This window comes from Cololabis saira, chromosome 7, assembly GCF_033807715.1.
Source record: "Cololabis saira isolate AMF1-May2022 chromosome 7, fColSai1.1, whole genome shotgun sequence".
NCBI lineage: Eukaryota > Metazoa > Chordata > Actinopteri > Beloniformes > Belonidae > Cololabis > Cololabis saira.
The window spans coordinates 20,502,332-20,520,085 of record NC_084593.1 but is presented as its reverse complement, the minus strand read 5'-3'; positions in this window follow the sequence as shown (position 1 = coordinate 20,520,085).

The following is a 17,754-nucleotide window of genomic DNA, read 5'->3' as shown; positions in this document are numbered from 1 at the left end:
CGGGCCGTATTAACGGACGAAAAAAAGTGCGGAATAAGAATAATAATAACTAGAAAATTTCTGGAAATTTTGATATGGGCATGCCCTACCGCCCATTCGTCCCCTCTCGCTGCTTTGGTTTGGGGCTGTAGTGTTTGTGTTTGGGGTGGTTCTATGTCAGTTTGAGGTGTTTTTACGCTTCTATTTCATTCATTCCTGTGCTCCCAATAGTTATTAATGGGGCGCGCTTTTTGCCGTCTAGCGTTGCCACGGTAACGCTTTTGACTGAGAATAGTAATGCCCATCGAGGCAAGATGGAGACGCATCTAACGATGTATGCCGTGCATGGGTGCATGTTCCGGTTCAGGCTACGTTAACGGATAGGTTTTTTTTTCCCACCGTGGTACAAAACCCCATCCAAATGAATGGGGCCATTTGGCCTGGATTTTGACATAACATTTCCTTAAATCCCAGCTTCATGAAATTTGAGTATGTTGAAGTCCACAGCGTGCCGAGTCAGGGGACATTTGTACGATGTCTCTACGATAACCTGTTGCCTAGCAACAAGCGTCCAAATTCAAACAGAAATTAAAAAAAAAAATGAAAGGTCAATATCGCGAAAACTGTAGTAATTAGCATAATAAGGTTGTACGGTCGGTTAGGGACAATCGGGCCGAGTGTTTGAAAGTTTGAACGATGTCTCTACGATAAAGTTCGGCCGAGCAATAAGCGCGGGAATTTTCGCCTTTTTTTTTGCTTTTTGGCATCTAGCGTTGCCACGGTAACACTTTTGACTTAAAAAAGTAATGACCATTGAGGCATGATGGAGACGCATCCAACGATGTATGCCATGCATGGGTGCACATTGCAGTCATGGCAGCATTAACAGATTGTTTATTCACATGGTCCCCCATACAAATGCATTGGTTTTTGTTGCCATGGTAACAAGCCCCATAGGATAGAATGGGACAATTTGGCTTTAATATCTCAAAAGCTGTAAACGAGAGCGTAATGAGACCTCAGTATGTTTTAGTCCACATCAACCTGAGTCTTTTAACGTTGGAACAAAGTCTCTGCGATACCGCGTTGCCGCGCAACAAGCATCCGAAGTTCCGTTAGCATCAAAATGAACAATGTGGAATATCTCAAAAACCATAATAGCAAGCATGACGAGACTAAAATATGTTGCAGTACAAAGCGTCCCGGGTTTGTCAATGTTGTAATGATGTCTGTACGATAAACCGTTGCTTAGCAACAAGCGTCCAAAATAAAAGTGATTTTTTTTTTAAATTGAAAGTTAAATATCGCAAAAACCGTAATAGCTAGCATGATGAAGTTTTATGGTCCTTTAGTGACTATCGGGCCGAGTGTTTGAAAGTTTGAACGATGTCTCTACGATAAAGTTCAGCCGAGCAATAAGCGTGGGAATTTTCGCCTTTTTTTTTGCTTTTTGGCAACTAGCGTTGCCACGGTAACCCCTATTACGGAGAAAAGTAATGCCCATCGAGGCAAGATGGAGACGCATCCAACGATGTATGGCATGCATGGGTGCACGTTGCGGTTCGGGCCGCATTAACGGACGAAAAAAAGTGCGGAATAAGAATAATAATAATAATAATAACTAGACAAAATTCCCGGGAAATTTTGAAGTGCCACGGACTACTGCCGGATGATCGCGGGGCTTATTTGCACCCATGAAGGTCAAGGACTCGATACTTAGTCATTTGACACCACCCATGACTCTCTATGTCAAACCATTCAAAAGTTATTACAGAAAATATGTAATGAGCTAATAGAACCGCTAACAAGACCGCTAACGGGACCGCTAACGGGATAGCTAACAGAACCGCTAACGGAACCTCTAACGGGATCGCTAACTGAACCGCTAACGGGATCGCTAAAGGGATCGCTAACGGGACCGCTAACCGAGCCGCTAACGGAATCGCTAACCGAGCCGCTAACAACCGCTAACGGAACCGCTAACGGGGCCGCTAACGGGGCCGCTAACGGGGCCGCTAACGGGGCCGCTAACGGGGCCGCTAACGGGGCCGCTAACGGAACCGCTAACGGGACCGCTAACGGGATCGCTAACGGGACCGCTAACCGAGCCGCTAATGGGGTCGCTAACGGGACCGCTAACAACCGCTAACGGAACCGCTAACGGGACCGCTAACAGAACCGCTAACTGAACCGCTAACGGGATTGCTAACGGGATCGCTAACGGGACCGCTAACGGGATCGCTAACCGAGCCGCTAACGGAATCGCTAACTGAGCCGCTAACGGAACCACTAACGGAACCGCTAACGGGACCGCTAACGGGACCGCTAATGGGATCGCTAACGGAACTGCTAACGGGACCGCTAACGGGACCGCTAACGGGACCGCTAACGGGACCGCTAACGGGACCGCTAACGGGATCGCTAACGGGACCGCTAACGGGACCGCTAACCGAGCCGCTAATGGGGTAGCTAACGGGACCGCTAACAACCGCTAACGGAACCGCTAACGGGACCGCTAACAGAACCGCTAACTGAACCGCTAACGGGATCGCTAACGGGATCGCTAACGGGACCGCTAACGGGACCGCTAACGGGACCGCTAACGGGATCGCTAACGGGACCGCTAACCGAGCCGCTAATGGGGTCGCTAACGGGACCGCTAACAACCGCTAACGGAACCGCTAACGGGACCGCTAACAGAACCGCTAAATGAACCGCTAACGGGATCGCTAACGGGACCGCTAACCGAGCCGCTAACGGAATCGCTAACCGAGCCGCTAACGGAACCGCTAACGGAACCGCTAACGGTACCGCTAACGGGACCGCTAATGGGATCGCTAACAGAACCGCTAACGGGACCGCTAACGGGACCGCTAACGGGATCGCTAACGGGACCGCTAACCGAGCCGCTAATGGGGTTGCTAACGGGACCGCTAACAACCGCTAACGGAACCGCTAACGGGGCCGCTAACAGAACCGCTAACGGGACCGCTAACGGGATCGCTAACAACCGCTAGCGGAACCGCTAACGGGACCGCTAACGGGATCGCTAACGGAATCGCTAACTGAACCGCTAACGGGACCGCTAACGGGACCGCTAACCGAGCCGCTAACGGGATCGCTAACCGAGCCGCTAACGGGATCGCTAACAACCGCTAACGGGACCGCTTACGGGATTGCTAACGGGACCGCTAACGGGGTCGCTAACTTGACCGCTAACGGGATCGCTAACTGGACCGTTAAGGGGACCGCTAACGGGATCGCTAACAGGACCGCTAACAGAACCGCTAACGGGACCGCTAACACCAATAACACTACCATCCCATAATAATCACTTACCATCCCATAATAACACTAACATCCTATAAAAACACTAACATCCCATAATAACACTAACATCCTATAAAAACACCTGCCATCCCATAATAACACTAACATCCTATAAAAACACCTGCCATCCCATAATAACACCTATCGTGTGTGTGTGTGTGTGTGTGTGTGTGTGTGTGTGTGTGTGTGTGTGTGTGTGTGTGTGTGTGTGTGTGTGTTCATCTAAGGTTAAAAGGTCAGGGTTCAGATTTCTCCATTTTCCAGGTTATACTATGAAGCCTGTACTGAGTGAGTCATGTGACCAGTTCTGGGTCAGTCTAATCAGCACAGCTGAGCTGTGGTTGCTAGGGGCAACAAGAACCTGATACAGAGGGAGCGGGAATGACTCAGCTGGATTTTCGGTTGTGACAAACCTGAAATCACTCCACTTTGCGCTCAAACCGTAGCTCTTAGCAGAAAAACGAAAACATTTTGAGAAACGGAGAACCCACCAGATTATCTAAATGTTATTTTCATACAGATATTCCTTAAAATGTGTTAGTAACGGCAATTCGAAAACAAAAATGAGATTTTTTTTAAGAAAACTTCATTTAACATGGGAGTCAATGAAGAGCAAGACAGGAACTGGCGTGTCTGTTGGCTCCCCCGTTAAAATTTTGTGCACACCACGCCTGTCAAAGTCACATTTTATGAATCACAAAACCTATGTCTATATTCTGACCAAAAATTATCTGTCTACCTTTTACGGTTTGGCCGTGACCTCGAGTTACAAATAAGAAATCATGTTTTTTTTTCAGTGTAACTACACTCTAGCAAACTGACTCCCGTGCTCTAGATTTGAAAAAAAGTGATTTCCAGTCCTCGCTTGAGGGCTCATATCTTGAAAAGTGTACATTTTAGGAAAAAACAGTTTCGGGTTTGGAGAGAGAAGAGAAGTTTTCCTCCATTTTGAAGTTTGAATGACGTTTCTACGTGCAAGTATGAGAAAGATACGTGACTCAGAAAAAAGGTGAATTTTGTCTTTTTTCTCGACATTTTCCCATCCGCTTATAATGGCGCCATTGAAATGCATGGGAAAATCTCCCCATTAGTTTGGAAATTTGGAAATGTTTTTGCACTTCGTGCAAAAACTATTCGTGCCATCGTTCTGAAAATCCACAGGACTGTAGTTAAATTCAGGGCCTACAACTTTCTAAATCGGTTCAGAATTTTTCGAGTAACGGTGTGCGAGTGGTGAGGCCCCAAACTTCACGCAATGCGTTCCGGATGGGGCAAAAAGCGCACGTTTGTGCACGTTGCGCAAAAACGTGCACGCCAATCGCTAATAAAAGTCATACCCATCGATTCCCGATTAAGGCGCACGTTTCTACGTTTTTACTTTTCGCGTTTTCTCAAAGCTGTAGGAGGAGTAGCCGGACAAAGTTTTTACGGAAGAATATATAAATAATAATAAGCCTGAGCAATAGTATGAGTGCCTCGTGCTGCGCACGAGGCACTCCTCCTCCATTGAGCTTGCGCAGCTCAATGGAGGAGGCGTGCCACGTGGCGCAGCCGTGGCACTAACTAGACAAAATTCCCGGGAAATTTTGAAGTGCCACGGACTACTGCCGGATGATCGCGGGCCTTATTTGCACCCATGAAGGTCAAGGACTCGATACAGATTCCAATGACACCACCCATGACTCTCTATGTCAAACCATTCAAAAGTTATTACAGAAAATATAGAACCGCTAACTGAACCGCTAACGGGATCGCTAACGGGATCGCTAACGGGACCGCTAACGGGACCGCTAACCGAGCCGCTAACGGGATCGCTAACCGAGCCGCTAACAACCGCTAATGGAACCGCTAACGGGACCGCTAACGGGACCGCTAACGGAACCGCTAACGGGACCGCTAACGGGATCGCTAACGGGATCGCTAACGGGATCGCTAACGGGATCGCTAACGGGACCGCTAACCGAGCCGCTAATGGGATCGCTAACGGGACCGCTAACAACCGCTAACAGAACCGCTAACGGGACCGCTAACAGAACCGCTAACAGAACCGCTAACGGGATCGCTAACAACCGCTAGCGGAACCGCTAACGGGACCGCTAATGGGATTGCTAACGGGACCGCTAACAGGGTCGCTAACTGGACCGCTAACGGGATCGCTAACTGGACTGCTAACGGTACCGCTAACGGGATCGCTAACGGAATCGCTAACTGAACCGCTAACGGGACCGCTAACCGAGCCGCTAACGGGATTGCTAACCGAGCCGCTAATGGGATCGCTAACGGGACCGCTAACAACCGCTAACGGAACCGCTAACAGGACCGCTAACAGAACCGCTAACAGAACCGCTAACGGGACCGCTAACGGGATCGCTAACAACCGCTAGCGGAACCGCTAACGGGACCGCTAACGGGGTCGCTAACTGGACCGCTAACGGGATCGCTAACTGGACCGCTAACGGGACCGCTAACGGGATCGCTAACGGAATCGCTAACTGAACCGCTAACGGGACCGCTAATGGGATCGCTAACAACCGCTAGCGGAACCGCTAACGGGACCGCTAACGGGGTCGCTAACTGGACCGCTAACGGGATCGCTAACTGGACCGCTAACGGGACCGCTTACGGGACCGCTAACGGGATCGCTAACGGAATCGCTAACTGAACCGCTAACGGGACCGCTAACCGAGCCGCTAACGGGATCGCTAACCAAGCCGCTAACGGGATCGCTAACGGGATCGCTAACAACCGCTAACGGGACCGCTAACGGGATTGCTAACGGGACCGCTAACGGGGTCGCTAACTGGACCGCTAACGGGATCGCTAACTGGACCGCTAACGGGACCGCTAACGGGACCGCTAACGGGATCGCTAACGGAATCGCTAACTGAACCGCTAACGGGACCGCTAACCGAGCCGCTAACGGGATCGCTAACCAAGCCGCTAACGGGATCGCTAACGGGATCGCTAACAACCGCTAACGGGACCGCTAACAGGATTGCTAACGGGACCGCTAACGGGGTCGCTAACTGGACCGCTAACGGGATCGCTAACTGGACCGCTAACGGGACCGCTAACGGGATCGCTAACAGGACCGCTAACAGAACCGCTAACGGGACCGCTAACACCAATAACACTACCATCCCATAATAAACACCTACCATCCCATAATAACACTAACATCCCATAATAACACTAACATCCTATAAAAACACCTGCCATCCCATAATAACACTAACATCCTATAAAAACACCTGCCATCCCATAATAACACTAACATCCTATAAAAACACCTGACATCCCATAATAACACTAACATCCTATAAAAACACCTGACATCCCATAATAACACCTATCGTGTGTGTGTGTGTGTGTGTGTGTGTGTGTGTGTGTGTGTGTGTGTGTGTGTGTGTGTGTGTGTGTGTGTGTGTGTGTGTGTGTGTGTGTTCATCTAAGGTTAAAAGGTCAGGGTTCAGATTTCTCCATTTTCCAGGTTATACTATGAAGTCTGTACTGAGTGAGTCATGTGACCAGTTCTGGGTCAGTCTAATCAGTCAACAGCTGAGCTCTGGTTGCTAGGGGCAACAAGAACCTGATACAGAGGGAGCGGGAATGACTCAGCTGGATTTTTGGTTGTGACAAACCTGAAATCACTCCACTTTGCGCTCAAACCGTAGCTCTTAGCAGAAAAACGAAAACATTTTGAGAAACAGAGAACCTACCAGATTATCTAAATGTTATTTTCATACAGATATTCCTTAAAATGTGTTAGTAACGGCAATTCGAAAACAAAAATGAGATTTTTTTTAAGAAAACTTCATTTAACATGGGAGTCAATGAAGAGAGAGACAGGAACTGGCGTGTCTGTTGGCTCCCCCGTTAAAATTTTGTGCACACCACGCCTGTCAAAGTCACATTTTATAAATCACAACACCTATGTCTATATTCTGACCAAAAATTATCTGTCTACCTTTTACGGTTTGGCCGTGACCTCGAGTTACAAATAAGAAATCATGTTTTTTTTTCAGTGTAACTACACTCTAGCAAACTGACTCCCGTGCTCTAGATTTGAAAAAAAGTGATTTCCAGTCCTCGCTTGAGGGCTCATATCTTGAAAAGTGTACATTTTAGGAAAAAACTGTTTCGGGTTTGGAGAGAGAAGAGAAGTTTTCCTCCGTTTTGAAGTTTGAATGACGTTTCTACGTGCAAGTATGAGAAAGATACGTGACTCAGAAAAAAGGTGAATTTTGTCTTTTTTCTCGACATTTTCCCATCCGCTTTGAATGGCGCCATAGGAATACATAGGGAAAATGAGCTCCCCATTAGTTTGGAAATTTGGAAATGTTTTTGCACTTCGTGCAAAAACTATTCGTGCCATCGTTCTGAAAATCCACAGGACTGTAGTTAAATTCAGGGCCTACAACTTTCTAAATCGGTTCATAATTTTTCGAGTAACGGTGTGCGAGTGGTGAGGCCCCAAAGTTCACGCAATGCGTTCCGGATGGGGCAAAAAGCGCACGTTTGTGCACGTTGCGCAAAAACGTGCACGCCAATCGCTAATAAAAGTCATACCCATCGATTCCCGATTAAGGCGCACGTTTCTACGTTTTTACTTTTCGCGTTTTCTCAAAGCTGTAGGAGGAGTAGCCGGACAAAGTTTTTACGGAAGAATATATAATAAATAATAAATAAGCCTGAGCAATAGTATGAGTGCCTCGTGCTGCGCACGAGGCACTCCTCCTCCATTGAGCTTGCGCAGCTCAATGGAGGAGGCGTGCCACGTGGCGCAGCCGTGGCACTAATAATAAATAAGCCTGAGCAATAGTATGAGTGCCTCGTGCTGCGCACGAGGCACTCCTCCTCCATTGAGCTTGCGCAGCTCAATGGAGGAGGCGTGCCACGTGGCGCAGCCGTGGCACTAATAATAACTAGACAAAATTCCCGGGAAATTTTGAAGTGCCACGGACTACTGCCGGATGATCGCGGGGCTCGATACTGATTAATATACTGATTAATATGACATCATCCATGACTCTGTATGTCATACCATTCAAAAGATATTTGACTATAACGTATCAGCCAATCAGAAGAAGGGGCGGGGCTAATTTGCACCAATGAGGGTCAAGGACTCGATACAGATTCCAATGACACCACCCATGACTCTCTATGTCAAACCATTCAAAAGTTATTACAGAAAATATGTAATAGGCTAATAGAACCGCTAACAAGACCGCTAACGGGACCGCTAACGGGATAGCTAACAGAACCGCTAACGGAACCTCTAACAGTATCGCTAACTGAACCGCTAACGGGATCGCTAAAGGGATCGCTAACTGGACCGCTAACGGGACTGCTAACCGAGCCGCTAACGGAATCGCTAACCGAGCCGCTAACAACCGCTAACGGAACCGCTAACGGGACCGCTAATGGGACCGCTAATGGGATCGCTAACGGAACCGCTAACGGGACCGCTAACAGGATCGCTAACGGGATCGCTAACCAAGCCGCTAACGGGATCGCTAACCAAGCCGCTAACAACCGCTAACGGAACCGCTAACGAGACCGCTAACGGGACCGCTAATGGGATCGCTAACGGGATCGCTAACGGGACCGCTAACGGGACCGCTAACGGGACCGCTAACGGGACCGCTAACGGGACCGCTAACGGGACCGCTAACGGGACCGCTAACGGGACCGCTAACCGAGCCGCTAACGGGACCGCTAACAACCGCTAACAGAACCGCTAACGGGACCGCTAACAGAACCGCTAACAGAACCGCTAACGGGATCGCTAACAACCGCTAGCGGAACCGCTAACGGGACCGCTAATGGGATTGCTAACGGGACCGCTAATGGGATTGCTAACGGGACCGCTAACGGGGTTGCTAACTGGACCGCTAACGGGATCGCTAACTGGACTGCTAACGGTACCGCTAACGGGATCGCTAACGGAATCGCTAACTGAACCGCTAACGGGACCGCTAACCGAGCCGCTAACGGGATTGCTAACCGAGCCGCTAATGGGATCGCTAACGGGACCGCTAACAACCGCTAACGGAACCGCTAACAGGACCGCTAACAGAACCGCTAACAGAACCGCTAACGGGACCGCTAACGGGATCGCTAACAACCGCTAGCGGAACCGCTAACGGGACCGCTAACGGGGTCGCTAACTGGACCGCTAACGGGATCGCTAACTGGACCGCTAACGGGACCGCTAACGGGATCGCTAACGGAATCGCTAACTGAACCGCTAACGGGACCGCTAACGGGATCGCTAACAACCGCTAGCGGAACCGCTAACGGGACCGCTAACGGGGTCGCTAACTGGACCGCTAACGGGATCGCTAACTGGACCGCTAACGGGACCGCTAACGGGACCGCTAACGGGATCGCTAACGGAATCGCTAACTGAACCGCTAACGGGACCGCTAACCGAGCCGCTAACGGGATCGCTAACCAAGCCGCTAACGGGATCGCTAACGGGATCGCTAACAACCGCTAACGGGACCGCTAACGGGATTGCTAACGGGACCGCTAACGGGGTCGCTAACTGGACCGCTAACGGGATCGCTAACTGGACCGCTAACGGGACCGCTAACGGGATTGCTAACAGGACCGCTAACAGAACCGCTAACGGGACCGCTAACACCAATAACACTACCATCCCATAATAAACACCTACCATCCCATAATAACACTAACATCCCATAATAACACTAACATCCTATAAAAACACCTGCCATCCCATAATAACACTAACATCCTATAAAAACACCTGCCATCCCATAATAACACTAACATCCTATAAAAACACCTGACATCCCATAATAACACTAACATCCTATAAAAACACCTGTCATCCCATAATAACACTAACATCCTATAAAAACACCTGACATCCCATAATAACACTAACATCCTATAAAAACACCTGACATCCCATAATAACACCTATCGTGTGTGTGTGTGTGTGTGTGTGTGTGTGTGTGTGTGTGTGTGTGTGTGTGTGTGTGTGTGTGTGTGTGTGTGTGTGTGTGTGTGTGTGTGTGTTCATCTAAGGTTAAAAGGTCAGGGTTCAGATTTCTCCATTTTCCAGGTTATACTATGAAGTCTGTACTGAGTGAGTCATGTGACCAGTTCTGGGTCAGTCTAATCAGTCAACAGCTGAGCTCTGGTTGCTAGGGGCAACAAGAACCTGATACAGAGGGAGCGGGAATGACTCAGCTGGATTTTTGGTTGTGACAAACCTGAAATCACTCCACTTTGCGCTCAAACCGTAGCTCTTAGCAGAAAAACGAAAACATTTTGAGAAACAGAGAACCTACCAGATTATCTAAATGTTATTTTCATACAGATATTCCTTAAAATGTGTTAGTAACGGCAATTCGAAAACAAAAATGAGATTTTTTTTAAGAAAACTTCATTTAACATGGGAGTCAATGAAGAGAGAGACAGGAACTGGCGTGTCTGTTGGCTCCCCCGTTAAAATTTTGTGCACACCACGCCTGTCAAAGTCACATTTTATAAATCACAACACCTATGTCTATATTCTGACCAAAAATTATCTGTCTACCTTTTACGGTTTGGCCGTGACCTCGAGTTACAAATAAGAAATCATGTTTTTTTTTCAGTGTAACTACACTCTAGCAAACTGACTCCCGTGCTCTAGATTTGAAAAAAAGTGATTTCCAGTCCTCGCTTGAGGGCTCATATCTTGAAAAGTGTACATTTTAGGAAAAAACTGTTTCGGGTTTGGAGAGAGAAGAGAAGTTTTCCTCCGTTTTGAAGTTTGAATGACGTTTCTACGTGCAAGTATGAGAAAGATACGTGACTCAGAAAAAAGGTGAATTTTGTCTTTTTTCTCGACATTTTCCCATCCGCTTTGAATGGCGCCATAGGAATACATAGGGAAAATGAGCTCCCCATTAGTTTGGAAATTTGGAAATGTTTTTGCACTTCGTGCAAAAACTATTCGTGCCATCGTTCTGAAAATCCACAGGACTGTAGTTAAATTCAGGGCCTACAACTTTCTAAATCGGTTCATAATTTTTCGAGTAACGGTGTGCGAGTGGTGAGGCCCCAAAGTTCACGCAATGCGTTCCGGATGGGGCAAAAAGCGCACGTTTGTGCACGTTGCGCAAAAACGTGCACGCCAATCGCTAATAAAAGTCATACCCATCGATTCCCGATTAAGGCGCACGTTTCTACGTTTTTACTTTTCGCGTTTTCTCAAAGCTGTAGGAGGAGTAGCCGGACAAAGTTTTTACGGAAGAATATATAATAAATAATAAATAAGCCTGAGCAATAGTATGAGTGCCTCGTGCTGCGCACGAGGCACTCCTCCTCCATTGAGCTTGCGCAGCTCAATGGAGGAGGCGTGCCACGTGGCGCAGCCGTGGCACTAATAATAAATAAGCCTGAGCAATAGTATGAGTGCCTCGTGCTGCGCACGAGGCACTCCTCCTCCATTGAGCTTGCGCAGCTCAATGGAGGAGGCGTGCCACGTGGCGCAGCCGTGGCACTAATAATAACTAGACAAAATTCCCGGGAAATTTTGAAGTGCCACGGACTACTGCCGGATGATCGCGGGGCTCGATACTGATTAATATACTGATTAATATGACATCATCCATGACTCTGTATGTCATACCATTCAAAAGATATTTGACTATAACGTATCAGCCAATCAGAAGAAGGGGCGGGGCTAATTTGCACCAATGAGGGTCAAGGACTCGATACAGATTCCAATGACACCACCCATGACTCTCTATGTCAAACCATTCAAAAGTTATTACAGAAAATATGTAATAGGCTAATAGAACCGCTAACAAGACCGCTAACGGGACCGCTAACGGGATAGCTAACAGAACCGCTAACGGAACCTCTAACAGTATCGCTAACTGAACCGCTAACGGGATCGCTAAAGGGATCGCTAACTGGACCGCTAACGGGACTGCTAACCGAGCCGCTAACGGAATCGCTAACCGAGCCGCTAACAACCGCTAACGGAACCGCTAACGGGACCGCTAATGGGACCGCTAATGGGATCGCTAACGGAACCGCTAACGGGACCGCTAACAGGATCGCTAACGGGATCGCTAACCAAGCCGCTAACGGGATCGCTAACCAAGCCGCTAACAACCGCTAACGGAACCGCTAACGAGACCGCTAACGGGACCGCTAATGGGATCGCTAACGGGATCGCTAACGGGACCGCTAACGGGACCGCTAACGGGACCGCTAACGGGACCGCTAACGGGACCGCTAACGGGACCGCTAACGGGACCGCTAACGGGACCGCTAACCGAGCCGCTAACGGGACCGCTAACAACCGCTAACAGAACCGCTAACGGGACCGCTAACAGAACCGCTAACAGAACCGCTAACGGGATCGCTAACAACCGCTAGCGGAACCGCTAACGGGACCGCTAATGGGATTGCTAACGGGACCGCTAATGGGATTGCTAACGGGACCGCTAACGGGGTTGCTAACTGGACCGCTAACGGGATCGCTAACTGGACTGCTAACGGTACCGCTAACGGGATCGCTAACGGAATCGCTAACTGAACCGCTAACGGGACCGCTAACCGAGCCGCTAACGGGATTGCTAACCGAGCCGCTAATGGGATCGCTAACGGGACCGCTAACAACCGCTAACGGAACCGCTAACAGGACCGCTAACAGAACCGCTAACAGAACCGCTAACGGGACCGCTAACGGGATCGCTAACAACCGCTAGCGGAACCGCTAACGGGACCGCTAACGGGGTCGCTAACTGGACCGCTAACGGGATCGCTAACTGGACCGCTAACGGGACCGCTAACGGGATCGCTAACGGAATCGCTAACTGAACCGCTAACGGGACCGCTAACGGGATCGCTAACAACCGCTAGCGGAACCGCTAACGGGACCGCTAACGGGGTCGCTAACTGGACCGCTAACGGGATCGCTAACTGGACCGCTAACGGGACCGCTAACGGGACCGCTAACGGGATCGCTAACGGAATCGCTAACTGAACCGCTAACGGGACCGCTAACCGAGCCGCTAACGGGATCGCTAACCAAGCCGCTAACGGGATCGCTAACGGGATCGCTAACAACCGCTAACGGGACCGCTAACGGGATTGCTAACGGGACCGCTAACGGGGTCGCTAACTGGACCGCTAACGGGATCGCTAACTGGACCGCTAACGGGACCGCTAACGGGATTGCTAACAGGACCGCTAACAGAACCGCTAACGGGACCGCTAACACCAATAACACTACCATCCCATAATAAACACCTACCATCCCATAATAACACTAACATCCCATAATAACACTAACATCCTATAAAAACACCTGCCATCCCATAATAACACTAACATCCTATAAAAACACCTGCCATCCCATAATAACACTAACATCCTATAAAAACACCTGACATCCCATAATAACACTAACATCCTATAAAAACACCTGTCATCCCATAATAACACTAACATCCTATAAAAACACCTGACATCCCATAATAACACTAACATCCTATAAAAACACCTGACATCCCATAATAACACCTATCGTGTGTGTGTGTGTGTGTGTGTGTGTGTGTGTGTGTGTGTGTGTGTGTGTGTGTGTGTGTGTGTGTGTGTGTGTGTGTGTGTGTGTGTGTGTGTTCATCTAAGGTTAAAAGGTCAGGGTTCAGATTTCTCCATTTTCCAGGTTATACTATGAAGTCTGTACTGAGTGAGTCATGTGACCAGTTCTGGGTCAGTCTAATCAGTCAACAGCTGAGCTCTGGTTGCTAGGGGCAACAAGAACCTGATACAGAGGGAGCGGGAATGACTCAGCTGGATTTTTGGTTGTGACAAACCTGAAATCACTCCACTTTGCGCTCAAACCGTAGCTCTTAGCAGAAAAACGAAAACATTTTGAGAAACAGAGAACCTACCAGATTATCTAAATGTTATTTTCATACAGATATTCCTTAAAATGTGTTAGTAACGGCAATTCGAAAACAAAAATGAGATTTTTTTTAAGAAAACTTCATTTAACATGGGAGTCAATGAAGAGAGAGACAGGAACTGGCGTGTCTGTTGGCTCCCCCGTTAAAATTTTGTGCACACCACGCCTGTCAAAGTCACATTTTATAAATCACAACACCTATGTCTATATTCTGACCAAAAATTATCTGTCTACCTTTTACGGTTTGGCCGTGACCTCGAGTTACAAATAAGAAATCATGTTTTTTTTTCAGTGTAACTACACTCTAGCAAACTGACTCCCGTGCTCTAGATTTGAAAAAAAGTGATTTCCAGTCCTCGCTTGAGGGCTCATATCTTGAAAAGTGTACATTTTAGGAAAAAACTGTTTCGGGTTTGGAGAGAGAAGAGAAGTTTTCCTCCGTTTTGAAGTTTGAATGACGTTTCTACGTGCAAGTATGAGAAAGATACGTGACTCAGAAAAAAGGTGAATTTTGTCTTTTTTCTCGACATTTTCCCATCCGCTTTGAATGGCGCCATAGGAATACATAGGGAAAATGAGCTCCCCATTAGTTTGGAAATTTGGAAATGTTTTTGCACTTCGTGCAAAAACTATTCGTGCCATCGTTCTGAAAATCCACAGGACTGTAGTTAAATTCAGGGCCTACAACTTTCTAAATCGGTTCATAATTTTTCGAGTAACGGTGTGCGAGTGGTGAGGCCCCAAAGTTCACGCAATGCGTTCCGGATGGGGCAAAAAGCGCACGTTTGTGCACGTTGCGCAAAAACGTGCACGCCAATCGCTAATAAAAGTCATACCCATCGATTCCCGATTAAGGCGCACGTTTCTACGTTTTTACTTTTCGCGTTTTCTCAAAGCTGTAGGAGGAGTAGCCGGACAAAGTTTTTACGGAAGAATATATAATAAATAAGCCTGAGCAATAGTATGAGTGCCTCGTGCTGCGCACGAGGCACTCCTCCTCCATTGAGCTTGCGCAGCTCAATGGAGGAGGCGTGCCACGTGGCGCAGCCGTGGCACTAATAATAAGAAAAGGGAAACCTTTCTAGATACTAATTTAACGCCTTCATTTTTCAGGTTTTCTCGGCCGTGTTTCATTTTTTGGGGATTTTTTTTTTCCACAACAGAGCGGGGTCATGCTTTACACCCGCTGGTGCGCAGTGGGACCTTTGCGACTTTAGCATGTTAGCGAAACGCTAGCAACATTGCCTTTTGGGCCATTCTGGACGATTGCAATATGGTCATGCCACTACTTGGCATGCCCATAATAATAATAATAAGAAAAGGGAAACCTTTTCTGGGTACTAATTTACGCCTTCATTTTCATGTTTTTCCTCATTTTTTCGGCCGTGTTTTACTTTTTGGGGATTTTTTTTTTCCACATCAGTGCGGGGTCATGCTGTACACCCGCTGGTGCGCAGTGGGACTTTTGCGACTTTAGCATGCTAGCAGCATTGCCCTTTGGGCCATTCTGGACGATTGCAATATGGTCATGCCACTACTTGGCATGCCCATAATAATAATACTTACCTGCTGTACTCTACTGCCCTTATTTTTAACAACTTGTGCTTTTTATTATTTTACCTCTTTTCTCAACATTTTATTTCATTTATTTGGTATTTAAGTGTACTCTTAAATTAAATACTTTTTGAAAACCGCGAATGAGATGTGTACCTGCGGTACTCTACTGCCCTTAGTTTTCAGCAACTTTTTTTTATTATTTTACCTTCTTTTCTCATAATTTTATTTCATTTTATTTGTTATTCACTGTCACTAATTATGTATTGCCGCTTTTAATGTTGATGTAAAGCACTTTGAATTACCTTGTGTTGAATTGTGCTATATAAATAAACTTGCCTTGCCATGCTTAATAATAATAATAATGTATTTTCTAATCTTACAAGCAAAATGCTTTTCTCTTAGCAAAGATATCTGAGACTACAAGCATTTTTCTCCTTATTTAAACAGATGTGGACAAATTTGTTGGTACCCAGACACACAGACACAAAGGTCACTAAAACAGCTTGAAGCAGACAAAAGTAATGATAAATAATTTACAAAATATTTGCTTACAAAGATCATTTTAAATCGTGCTTCAACAGTTCAATAATGTTGAACGCATTCTATACATTTTGAATGCTTCAATAATTAAAAAATTATCAAATGAAATTGTCCTCGACAAATTTTTCTTTTTTTTTTACATAACCTTTGGATTAATCTCTCCTATCTAACAATTGCTTTAACTCTCAACGAGACCTCTGCACCTGCAGGTTTTTATGCCCACTCCTCATGAGCAAACTTCTCCAGCTGTTTTCTCCAAGGCTGCATAGTTCAGCTTGTTTTCCAGCTGTCTTTGTTGGGTCATCATTTTATTGGAGGACCCATGACTTGCAGCCGAGACCACTCTCACAATGGACATCACATTTTGCACCAGAGTGCCTCAGTCTTTAGTTTCATTGCATCCTGTACACATGCAAGACATCATGTAACCAGCAAAACAGCGCCAGAAAATAGCTAACCCTCCTCCATGTTTCACAGTAGCTTCTTTTCTTTGAATACTTCATTTTTGCATCCGTGAACATAGAGCTGATGTGATTTACCAAAAAGCTCCAGTTTTGACTCATTTATCAGAAGAACGTTCTCCCAGAAGTTTTTTGACGGGTCAATAAGCATTTTGAGAAATTTCAATCTGTTTTTTTATGATTTGCTTTCAACAGCGGACACCTGTGATGCTGTTTACAGTCACAGTAGTTTAACATGCTAACGTGGTCAAATCATTTAAGTAGTTTTAATTATTTCGTCAAACCCCAGTTCAAAAGCAATGTCCTATTTTGATTCACCAGTTTTCAGTAAATTATTACATATTACTTTTGTCAGTTTCAAATTATTTCCAACAACTAACCAACAACTTTGTCCACGTGTGAAACAGAAACACAGGTCTGTACAAAAGTCTTTGGCATCCCGAAGGCTATTGTTTTATCCGTTTTTATGTTTTCCATATTCACTTTTCAGTTAGTAGATCTGTCCTCGGTTTTATTTTGTGTACATATTTTCTGTTTTTCTATGGCCAGTGTTGTTTATTACAAAGTGACCAATAACCGGGTCACCGATTAACAGGTCTTCCTATATTATCTCTGTATTATTGTTGAAAAAACAAATAGGGATGGTCGCTGAAAATTTAAAGCCACTTGACGTAGCTATACCACGTTTGACCAAATGGGGGCAGCACAGCAGATCTCTATGTTCTTATGTAGTCAGAAGTAATGCCACAATTAAGGCCAAAGTTCATGTTTGTATCAGATAATATTTTGTTACCGTGGAGCTGTATTTCTGAATGAAGCACTATCATAAACATTCGGAGACACACGAAAAGACAGATTTTGCTATTCCAGTGGAGTTCGGTGTGTTCTGTGAATAAACAAAGCTTGGCTTCAGCAGATTGGATACTAATAAGAGGCGGAAAA